This window comes from Haemaphysalis longicornis, unplaced genomic scaffold (assembly GCF_048455015.1).
Source record: "Haemaphysalis longicornis isolate Haplotype H1 unplaced genomic scaffold, Haemaphysalis longicornis Haplotype H1 scaffold_1, whole genome shotgun sequence".
NCBI lineage: Eukaryota > Metazoa > Arthropoda > Arachnida > Ixodida > Ixodidae > Haemaphysalis > Haemaphysalis longicornis.
This window is the reverse complement of record NW_027526203.1, coordinates 394,141,826-394,153,287: the sequence shown is the minus strand read 5'-3', so window position 1 is coordinate 394,153,287 and position 11,462 is coordinate 394,141,826.

Genomic DNA, 11,462 nt, shown 5'->3' with positions numbered 1-11,462 from the left:
GCAAAAGCGGAAAGAGCGACGGGAAGCGAGATTCCGCCTTTAGTGTTATTTCGAGGGACGCATAATTGTGAATGACAAGTTAGCTGATCATATAGATTTAGATGTATCAAACACATGCATGACTCGCAGCAGTTTCAATTGCTGAGAGTAGTGCACCGAAAGTCAAACATGAAGCCGGTACCACTGCCCAGTTCGTTATAAGCTGTGCCATAAGTATACGCTCGCGTCCACACCATGCCTATGGAAGATGTCGGATCTCCTGTAAAACGATGCTTTGACACGCGTGTATATCTTGGAAGTGCAGCCAATTAATAAATCTCCAGAAACTTAAACACGTTTTGTAATCAACATCTGAAACCTAACTTGGACTTCCTTAACCAAAGTGTCTCCGAACACTGCCGCTATGAGCCCGTGGTTCACACTGCTTTGGGAAAGGTGAGTGCGCTGCTTGAAACACAGGGAACCGGTTCCTACTTTCCACTTCGAAATAGGATCTGCTCTTACGGGAACCACCACCGCTAAATTTGTTTCCTGAAGCCAGTCATTATCAACTTTACATGGTCTTACCCACCGCGGTGGCCGAGTGCCTAAGGCGGTGCTCTGCTGAGCACGAGGTCGCGGGTTCGATTCCCTGCCGTGGCGGCCGCTTTTCTGATGGAGGCGAAAAGCAACAACGCCCGCGTGTACGAGATTTCGGCCCACATTAAAGATCTCCAGGTGGTAAAAATCAATCCGTAGCCCTCCACTAAGCCTCGCCTCATTGCCTTCGTTGTGTCGGCGCGTTAAACCCTACAATCAATGAATCAATCAACTTTACATGTTCTTGGACGCGAACAAAAGTGAATGTAAACCAAAGTGCTAATGTCAACACACAATGGGCGCGTTTCCACGAGCGAAAAGCAAGACAAAAAAATGGCCGCGCATCTGCTTGCTCCTCTGCGAATGTCTTCTGCCCCCTCTGCAATGTAACGCGCTCTCCTCTCCCCATCCCTTCCTGGTGAATACAATGCCGGTACCTTCAACTCAAATTTCCCGCACTGCTCCATCTGGTGGGAGTGCGCAACTTTCCTTCCTTTAGCGGTTTTTGTAATTTTATTTCAGTTCGAACTACAGTGACCTAGAAGAGGCACTTAGTTATATAGTTATAGTTATAGAGTTATAGTTATATATAGTTATATAGTAATAGAACACTTATAGACGGCTCCTCAATCCTTGCAAGCCAGCAGTGGGCATAGGGCAAAAGCAATAAAAAGATGCGTGCAGATAGTGCACACTTGCGCAGCACAGGTGAACATGAACGTACTGCGCATCACGGGTGTGTACATCATTCAACAAAAATCTTGTGGATGACCGATGAACAGCACATAGTGCATTATGGAGTGTACTATTCAAAAATTTTGGTGCGATATAATTTAACATAGAAAAGCCATAATTGTTCGGCACTTCGATCGGTAACACACTATTAGGTTTTTAACATAATTGACGATTGGTAACAGGTAAGCGTGACAACTGAAGAGAAAAATGGCCATTTCTTAATTTTGTATACCGACTATCAAACCTGCAGTCAAATGGTCTGTTGACCGGTGCAATATGTTATCGCAAATACACACGCCTAGGGTGAGAACCATATACATACGATTCATTGACAATTCTGTAAAGTATTTTCTTCTGTGAAGTTCACAACTGAGAAACATTGGTCACTTTGGTGGTGTGTGCATTTTTACTGTAACGCATATCTGAATATTGTGAAAATATGGCTGTGCGAAATGTAACGAAATATTGCTCCAGGTCTGAACAAACATGGTGTTACTGTACACATGGCTCGCTTTCCTCAATAAGGCCCCGTCCTTTTTAGAAGCCGGGTATAAAACCAGCAGGCGCCTGTACGCAGAGTAGGTTAATTAGAACTCGACCTGCATTTTTGCGGCCCATAGAGCATGTCGGCATACTTTCATGCCATGACAACGCAAAGTGACGTGATGCAATACTTTCGAGCGTTCGGCAAGGTTGCAAAAACTGTTTTACCTTAGATGCGGTTAGCGGAAATCGTAATGATTCTGCCGAAGCCGACACCCCTGAAGGCCTGGGAATTTGTTTTGGTCTTGAATTTTAGCTGTTGTCGGTTATTAGCAGCTGACTGTTCCCGTTGTTCGAAAGATGGCTGCATACAGGAGCTGACGAATAGCTCCGACTTTTTGCGCTCCGCACAGGACCGGCTTCGAAAGGAATGGGGCGATGCCGGCAATGTTTCTTCCGGAGCGGTATCAAAAACTATGCTTTAAATCATGCCGTGAGCTGATATATGCGATTTTAAGTTTTGATTATGATAAAAAAAATACAGAAACAAATTCTGGTGGGGACAAGCATCCAAAGTGAACCGTGCGCAAAGAAACAGCAGGGAGATCGAGCCCGAGTGAAGCAGACGACAAATATGCGAAAATCCCTAAAACGACGCCGGCACGGAGCCGCGCTTCATAGCGCCGCCCGTGGTCGCGCTCACCGTCAATAGCTCCCCTAGTATTCGCCGCGATATCGACATGTAGGTGGCGACAGCGTCGCGCTGATAGTGTGGATGCTCCGCTGAGCGGCCCGGGAGAATACACATTGTGGGTGCGCTTCGTGCCTTTTTCTAGCCGTATGTGCGCACGAAAGGCGAAGACAAAAGTGGTATGCTGTAGTTCGGTTCATCAACGTTCAATGTATAGCATGGAAGCGGCAATAAGTTTTCATTACTACGCAAAAAAAAAAAAAAGCGACGACCCATCGGGAATCTCAGAACTGCCGCAATAATGACAATGAGCTTGTACGCCGTGGTTCGCAGCAAGATCGATCTTTCCAGACTATGGCTGTGAGCCTTCAATAACAGCATAAATAGAAACAAATAAAGAAGCCTCGATCTCTGGAATTCAGTTTACAACAGCAGTTTCAATCGCTTTCACTGGTAGCATTCTTGCATTTGTGGGATGCCCTGGAACGGTAACACCACTTAACTGCCCTGAAATGTTTTAGATGCGACGCATCTCTTGCGCTGGGGCATGTCCCTCCGCCGTCGGCGTCGGCGTCCGTACACCACCTCCGCATGCGCAACTCTCCCCCGTTCTTCTCCCCGACAGCTGTGCGCAACGCTCTCACTCCGTCGCATTAGCATAACAGCTGCGCGCGCGCTTCGCTCCGCTCGCGTCTGCTCTGGTGCGCAAGTGCACGCATGCGCACCTCTCCTCCGCTGTCTTCTCTCCTTCAGGCGCTGTGAATATAAAGCGGGTAGCGCGCTGCGGCGGTTCAGTCAGCGCTCGCTCTCGTTCGACTCCGCGTGACTTGCTTGACGACTTCCTGCTTGGCTTGATTCTTCCGATGAAGACGTGATGGAAGCGACAGTCCCTTCAGCGAGTGGACTGACGCAATCCAATACCAGCGTCAGTTCAAACGCTCCCCCTGATGCGTCGCATCACATCAGGGTTCCCTCGCGGGAAGATGGGCGTAAGTTGGTCTTCCAGGGCGGGGCTGGTCAGCAAGATCTCCCATCGCTCATCCTCTATGCTCACGGAGTCAACAAGAATTGGGGGGGACTCGAGTTTTGTGCATTCTAAGTGCTTACGATATTTTTTGTGCGTTCGAAAGGCAACATAACAGTACTGTATTTTAAACAGCGCAGAGATATAAATGCAGCCGTTCTAACGGGTCATTTGCGCGCAGCTTTAGTTAAATGAATTTTTAGCCATTCTGACGGCAGGTTTGATAAATAACGGTGTCGGATCACTTATTTAAGGCTGTCATCGCAAGTGAACTTGCGAATTAAATTGCTAACGCGGGCAGTACAATCAACGTCTCATGTTTAGACTTGCAAAGTGACAAGCAGGCTTACAGTGGGTAAACCAATTGCAGCTTCTGGGACCTCACAGTGAGCACGGATTTTCTGTTGCGGCTGCACTGTTGACCATTTGCGTTACTTTTCAAATATAACAGGCGCCTAGAACAGCGAGATGTGTTTGCATTCTTGCGTAATGTCGCTTACGAATCATAAAGATGGCAAATGAAGTTGCCGTGTTGCAGAGAGAGAGATAGAGAGAGAGAGAGAATAAACTTTATTGATAGAAAAAGGGTTGCGATGGAGCTATTTTAGCTCAGTCGGAGTGGTTCTTTATTCACAGGTCCCCATATGCTTCCCGAGCCTCCTGGCCCCTGTGGATCAGCCGAAGTTGGTCTTCCAGGGCGGGGCTGGTCAGCAAGATCTCCCATCGCTCATCCTCTATGCTGACGGAGTCAACAAGAATTGGGGGGGACTTGAGTTTTGTGCATTCTCCGATGGTGTGTTTTAGGGTGCCTGGTTTTGAGCATAGGGGACATTCTTTTGCGTATCTAATTGGGAACATGCGGTTGAGGGGTAAAGCGTGTGGGAAAGAGGCTGCCTGTATCTGTCGATATATTGATTGTACTTTCCTGGATAGTTTACGCTGAGGGCGCGGAAGGCTTCTTCTGTTCTCCCTGTAATGTTTGAGGATTTCTGCAGATGGTGAAAAAGCTCAAGACCACAACGGACCAGATCCTCAACATGATACGTAGTCTCCAGCCGAAGAAGAGGTATGAAAGAGGACGACACATTACGTCTGGTGCAGGCCTTCGTGATATCAAGGATAACATACGCAGCACCATCCCTGAATCTCAGAAAGGCACACACCGTATACCTGGACACTTTAATCAGAAAAGCGACTAAACAAGCCCTGGGGATACCGCAAAACTCGCCAACAGCGCGAATTCTGCGCATGGCAGTCCACAACACGCTTGACGAGCTAGTAGAAGCCCACCTTTCGAATCAACGAGTTCGCCTCGGCAAAACGGACGCTGGAAGGGCCGTACTTAAGAAGATAGGATGGCAAGAAGCGCCACACGTCACGGAGCGACAAGTCCCAGACCAATGGACTTCACAAATCGAGACCAAACCAACCCCAAAAAACATGGACCCCAACAGAAACAAAGGAAGAAGGGAGGCGAGAGTAAAAGCAATTACAAAAAACAAACTGTCGGAAGAAAAGAGACATGAAGGAATACTCTACACTGATGCTGCCCTACCCAAATTCTCCAACAAAGCAACTATAGTTGTGACCACAAGAAACGAAATGGTGAACTGTGCATCATTGTGCATCACAGAGCCAGAGGAAGCGGAAGAGGCCGCCATAGCACTGGCGCTAACGCAACCTGGTACAGCGACAATTCTCACTGACTCAATGAATGCCTACAACAGATACAGAACAGGACGGATCTCAGAAACTGCCGCCAAAATCCTGACAAGCGGGAAACCCCCGGAATCAAGAATTGAACTCATTTGGGTCCCTGCGCATTCCTCGATCGAGGACAACGAATTCGCCCATCGACAGGCCCGAGACTTAAACCTCCGGGCCGTGTTGCAGATGTAGTAAAACGTTCCTTTTTATTTCTTGTTACGAAACAGCGCAACGGGTACTGTTGCGACCGGGTGGGCCGACCCAAGCCAGCTCGGTCCCCTCCGGCATACGTGTGGTAGCGTGGTGTGACGAGCGGCCAGCCGCTGTTGCAGCCGCGAAGAAGTCCAGAAGCCGTAGGCTAACGTAACTGTTTACTTCATAGCGAGAGGTGAGCCGAAGCCAAAGAACAATGCCCGACGGGCGAGGTAATAGTACAGGACTCGAGCACAGTGACAGCATGGATTCACCGCTCAAACAGGAATGATCTACAGCGCTTGGGCGGCTCGTATTGATACCCAAAAGCGCAACGGTCAAAACAGCGTTCCCTTTAGATTTGTGCACACGCTACGAACGTCAGACACACACAACGCTCTTTCCAGAGTTCGTGAGCAGTCGGTAGCATCGGCGCACGTTGAGTCTGAGAGAGGGGAGAGGAGGACTCCGCTGCGATCCCGGGGCCTCTGTGTCCTTGAAGCGCGCTGAGACATGCCTCACCAGGTCGGGAACCGTCGAAGTTTGAAACGCGCCGAAAGCGAAGTGTCTGACCCGGGCTTTGTCGAGACGTGAAAACATGAGTCACCGACACGGTGGGGCTTGTTTGGAAGGCGCACGTAGTGGCTTCGCCGCACAGCCGAGGAGGGCTGAAAGAAAGCCCGTCGGCGGGCCCATACGTAACAGTACCCGATAAGTACTTTGTGTTGTATACTGAACCTCGCTCTTGTGTTGGCATTTATTTCTTGAGGATTGGTTAAAAAAGGCAGGAATAAAAGCTTTTGTGCATTTAATCTTTCTTTCTTTTTGGAGGGGGGAGGGGGGTTGTGCCAACGTTCCAAGTGCAGCGAAAAGAGAACGCATGGAACGCTAAAAGCCAAACGTTGGTTATCAGTATTACTTGCAATTGAAAGTACGCTAGGCGTCGTGTTCCGTAGCGGTAAAGAAACAGTACTGCAGTATTTTCAAAACTGATTAACACCGCTTTTGGCCCTAGATTGTCCAGGAATTGTGGCTCGCCTTTTTCAAAATTGTATTGAAAGCGAGCATTGTGTGGAAAATAAAAAAAAATCCAGCGAGTCATGGCACACACCCTCCAGACATGTGGCCAGCAACATGAATTATATTACGCGATTTTTCCTCCTTTAAACTTAGGTCCATCTTTAGAGGTTAAGACGCCACCATATTAGGCATTTGGTTGTGCTGAGTGAAACACATTTCTCGACAAGGTGATTCACGTCGGGATTTGAAAATGGGTTTAAAAATGACACACGAAATGCCACAGGACAGACGGAAACTCACAACTGCCTAATTTTACCGAGAAATCCCCCCGAAATAATCTTGCGCATCCACAGAAACGTATTTTAAGTAATACGTAAAATTAACAGCAGTATCGACTGTCCAAAAATGGTATTTATTTTCGAAAGCTACGGGAAGAATTCGGTCACACAGGCGCTTGCGGGTGTAAAATGCGTCCCCGGTAATGTATGGGCGATAGCGCGCGATTCGTGTGCAGTGTAATAAGGGTGTGGCAAATGCTCGAGTATGCCCCGGTCTTGTCGCTTCTTACCCGTTTCGTGTAGCAAACTTTTATCCTTTAAATAACCAGCACGCCACCGTCAAAAAGCACTTTTGACGTTCCCGAAACGGAAGACGACTGCACTCATCAATTAGAGAAGTGCAATGTATCGAGGCAATGCCTACACGACGGCGCGACGCTGGGGTGAAAACTCGAAAGGGGCGTGCGCGTGACTCTATGATGTGCGTTCGTTTAAGACGCAGTTCGCCGCCGCCGCCGCTGAGGCTCACCATAGCTGCCGTCGAGAACCCACGAGTGAGTGCTGCCTCAGTGCACTGCTGCTGCGCCCGAATATCGCATGAGGGAGTATCGTAACCGCCAGTTCCTTTTCACTTTATAAGCGACCCCAAACCATCCACCGCCGGCGTCGGCGGCGGCGTCGGCGTCCGCAGTGCTCCTCTATAAAGAAACAGCATCCGGCGCCAGGTTTCGATCCGCGGACTTTGCGGCCGCAGCGCGACGCTCTACCGACCAAGCCACGGACGCGACGTGATATCAGCGTTAGTGACGCGCCTTATATCTTTAACGCATTCAAACTACTTTAACGCATTCAAACTGCCACGCCCCCCCTCCATCGCACAGTCTTTCTGCCGTGTGTTCCCAGATGGCAGGAGAGGTGGCGCGCGGCAGTTTGAAAGGGCCTAACGTGGGCGCTCACAGGGGAGAATCCCCACAAACTTAAAGGAGTACTGACACCAATTTTCGGCGTTAATATTATTGCACAGTTCGCTTCCTTTACTCAACAGAATACCCTAGCTGAATATGAGCGGCCTGCGACGCGAAGAACATACTTCAATTTGATCTCATTTATCGAGCCGACGCAGCAGCGCGCGGAGCGGCACTCAGCAAATGGACATCAGCGTGACATCATCCCGTGATAGCCAAAAGAAGTGACGCGACAGCGCTCGTCAAAAACTCGTGACGTCACTTCACGCGCGCGGCCCCGCGAGCGGCGAGCGGGCGGCGGCGCATCCCCAAACGGGTGCACGTAGCCAGAGCTACAGGCAGAACCGCTGCCCAGAAAGGCACTGTTAGCAAAAATAAAGTTCCACACACGGGAAAGGAAGTGATAATATAGCCCGGAATCGCAATAGAAGTCGCCATCAGGACTTTTATTGAAAGCGATCATCGAATTTCCGCCGTAGTGGTAGGCCTAGCACCTTCGAGAATCTCGGAGGCCATGCGTGGCGGCGTGGTCGAAACAACGCCCCCACCGGCCTCCGCAGTGTTTTGACGTCCGCACAAAGCGGTGAGGTCATGCCGGGATTCTGTCATATGCGCCTTTCGGAATGAAAGCGCGGAAATTTTAAACAAACGATTTTCAGGCCGTTCAATGTAATTAACGCGGGCTGAAGTATTTCAAGTGCTGTTTCGGGTTCGCCAGACCATTAAGCATCGATAAAAGCAAAAAAGTGGAATATACACTTTCGTGTCAGTGCTCCTTTAACTTCTGTGGCAGCTCCTCAGTTGCGGCACTGTGTTGGTTTACGCTGAAAATGTAGCGGATCATGGCCTTCAACGTAAACTAGACTCGCGAAACAAAATTACTCGCTCAAGATTTCGCAAATTGTTGTCGGCTTCGTGCTGGAGTCTTTCAAGATATGTCAGGCCTCTTGCTATGGGTTTCCGTCCCTAACGAGATTTAGAATCGGTCGCTACGTTGCAAGCAAACCGGCCTGGTAGTCCCATTCGCAAACGTCGCTGTAAAATTTTCAAGTGAGAGGTACAGGTGCCGTCAGAATTTCCTTTTTCGTCCGCGAGCGCCGCGCGCCATTGGCCAGCGGCCAAGTGACGTAATGAAACGCCTCACGTTTTGTTTTTTTTATTTTTCGCCACTTTCGCGGCCGGGAACCCATTTAATTTCGCCATGTTTGACCGGGCTGCCTCGGAGCCGGCCTTATCGGAGCCGCCAGCGTATAACAGATAACAATCGAAGAGTTAGCTGCTCGTTTCAAATAATTGTTGCGTCAGTGTCACTTTATGGCGATTCGCGATGCCAGTGTGTTGTGCCTTCGGATGCTCGAATAGGGCCAGTGATGGCAAGACTAATTCCATCCAGGAAACGCGACGCAGAAAGGAGAAAAGTCTGGTTGCATAGATTTAGACGGGCGGACTTCAACCCGACGCTAGGTAAAATTTGGAATTTTTGTTCCCGATTTGTTAAATTCTGCGCATCTTTGAGCGGCACTTACGAAGAAATGCGTTTTCGCTCCGAAACGCTCGTCCGCCCCTTGTCCTGAGCAGGCATAGCGCGCAGCGGAGGGCTCGTCACGTCGTAAGCGTTGCTTTGGACAGGAGGCCGTCTATTTGTTGCGCGCGCGCTTACTTTCCAGCCTAATTATCGGCGGCGTAGCATGTCCAGTCGGTTCTCGTAAGCTTGCCGCGTCTGAATGACCCGAATTCGTGCTTGTTTTGGTCGACGGCAGTTTGCGTCTGACCATGTAGCGTGCCCAGTGCGTGTAAGCCCTTTGTTGCGCGAAGACATGTTTTGTGTGTAAGCAACCCGTGTAGTATTAAGCCCGTTGTTATGACATTGTAGCGTTCTGCTGCGTAAAATGAGCTCGGTCGGTGAGGTGCACATTGCGGCTATAGAGAGAGCACCAAATTTGCGGCTAGGTAAAAAATTGAAGGCGAGCTAATCTACTTCCCGCGCCGTTGACGCACGTTCGATTCGACATTTCTGTTATCACTTTGTTAAATTCGCGCACGTTTGAGTGGGCACTTGAAATGCATATTCGCACCGAAACGACTGTAAGCCCTTCCTTCGGTGTATGCGCTGTTGCGGATCTGGTGGCGTGACCGGTGATGGCGTCCGTTGGTCCGGAGTTGGGGAAAACATTGGGGCCGAGTAGGGCGAGGGAAACAGTAAATATGGTTGTGGTTCGTTTCCCCGAAGTCCGGTGTCGATCAGGAACCCGATCGCCCGGGCTCCGGTTGATTTGGCAGGGGGCTGGCAGGGCGATGGTGTTGAAGTTCTTGGAGACGGCGGTCGAATTGACCAACTCGAGGCGTTGGGGTTGATTAAGTGAAACGAAGAGTTTACATACAGCTATTTACGGTAGGAAAACTGGGTACATGAGTAATAAAAACGAAAAACTTCCAACTTCAGCTAGACGCTAGCTCCAAGTGCGCACAAATCACTTGAGCTTCTCAACTTCGTCTAACTCTCCTATCCTCGGAGCGTACACAAACCGCTCGAGAAACGACGGCTGAGACTCTGTCTCGCCGCAAGATCCGTCTAGATGCCCGGTACGGCGCTGTACCCTAAACCTCCGACGCGATCTTAACCTCTAGCCTAGGGGGCTCACAAATCCCAACCTAGCTTTAACGGTCGGGACTCCTTGTCCCGCCGGGAACTGCCCAGCTCGGCGCTCAGACAAGAATGATTTCTAACGGCCAAGTTCGGCCTTATAACACCTCGAGATCACACTCGCCCGGGAACGCCCCTGTGGCGTTCGTACACGCGTAGGGGAGTGCCCAAATTCACGTTGACAGCTGTCACTCAGCACGCTACGGAATATTCAATGAGGCGCCGCCATCTTTGGGTCAACGGCACGCTCACAGACGAGCAGGTGCGCGCGACCCCGTGGGGTGAGAGCGAAAGGCGGCGACGGTGCACTGTGCCGGCCGGGGCGCGTTTACAATGGTGTCTCGCGCGGCGTGCGCTTCGACGCCGGTAATCCCACCACCTACGAATCCAGCGGCGCCGTCTGCTTTCTCAATGGGGGATTATCCCTGTGGTATGCGGTGGGCCAGACAATCCCGTCTGCCGTGCGCGCCGTGACGAATTGGCGATGGCTGCAGCGTAGAGTCTACAGTGCTGAGCCACCAGACAGAGTGGCGGGTTCTCACGCGCCTCCCGGGCTGGCCCCTGACCTCATCAGTGGACCTTACAGAAACTATGTACAGAAATGTACAGGACCGCCCACTCTTGTAGCCAACACGGCGCAGCGTGGCCGTGCTCCGCGGAGCACAAGCCGCGACCGCGCAACGAAGCTAACCGGCGTAGGCGCACGGGTGCTTGGAGGCGGCACTTCGTGTCGTCTGCTATCGCGGGAGCGCGCCGTGCTTGCTTTGCTGTGAAGCACGCCTAACTCTCGGCATGCTTTCAGTAAGCTTGCAGCCTCTTAGACCACCGCGACCGCGTTGCGGGAAAGCGAACTTCACTCATTGTGGCGCGTTCTGTAGTTTCTGCGCAGGACAACTGAGCGCTTCCTCTTTTCAGAGCCACAATCTCTTTTGGGTTCCACCAATAAAGGTAATGTAATCTTCGTCCAATCGACGGCTGTGTTGCTGGACGATTCTGTGAAAACGTTATGAAAATATCTTGTTTTGGCGATGTAAATCGTGTTATTGAGACGATTACGCGAAACTTTAAATTATTTCAGCAATTAAGTTCGCGTCACGCCGGGAAAGAAACTTCTGGCACATAATGTTTTTTGGTTTATTATTAT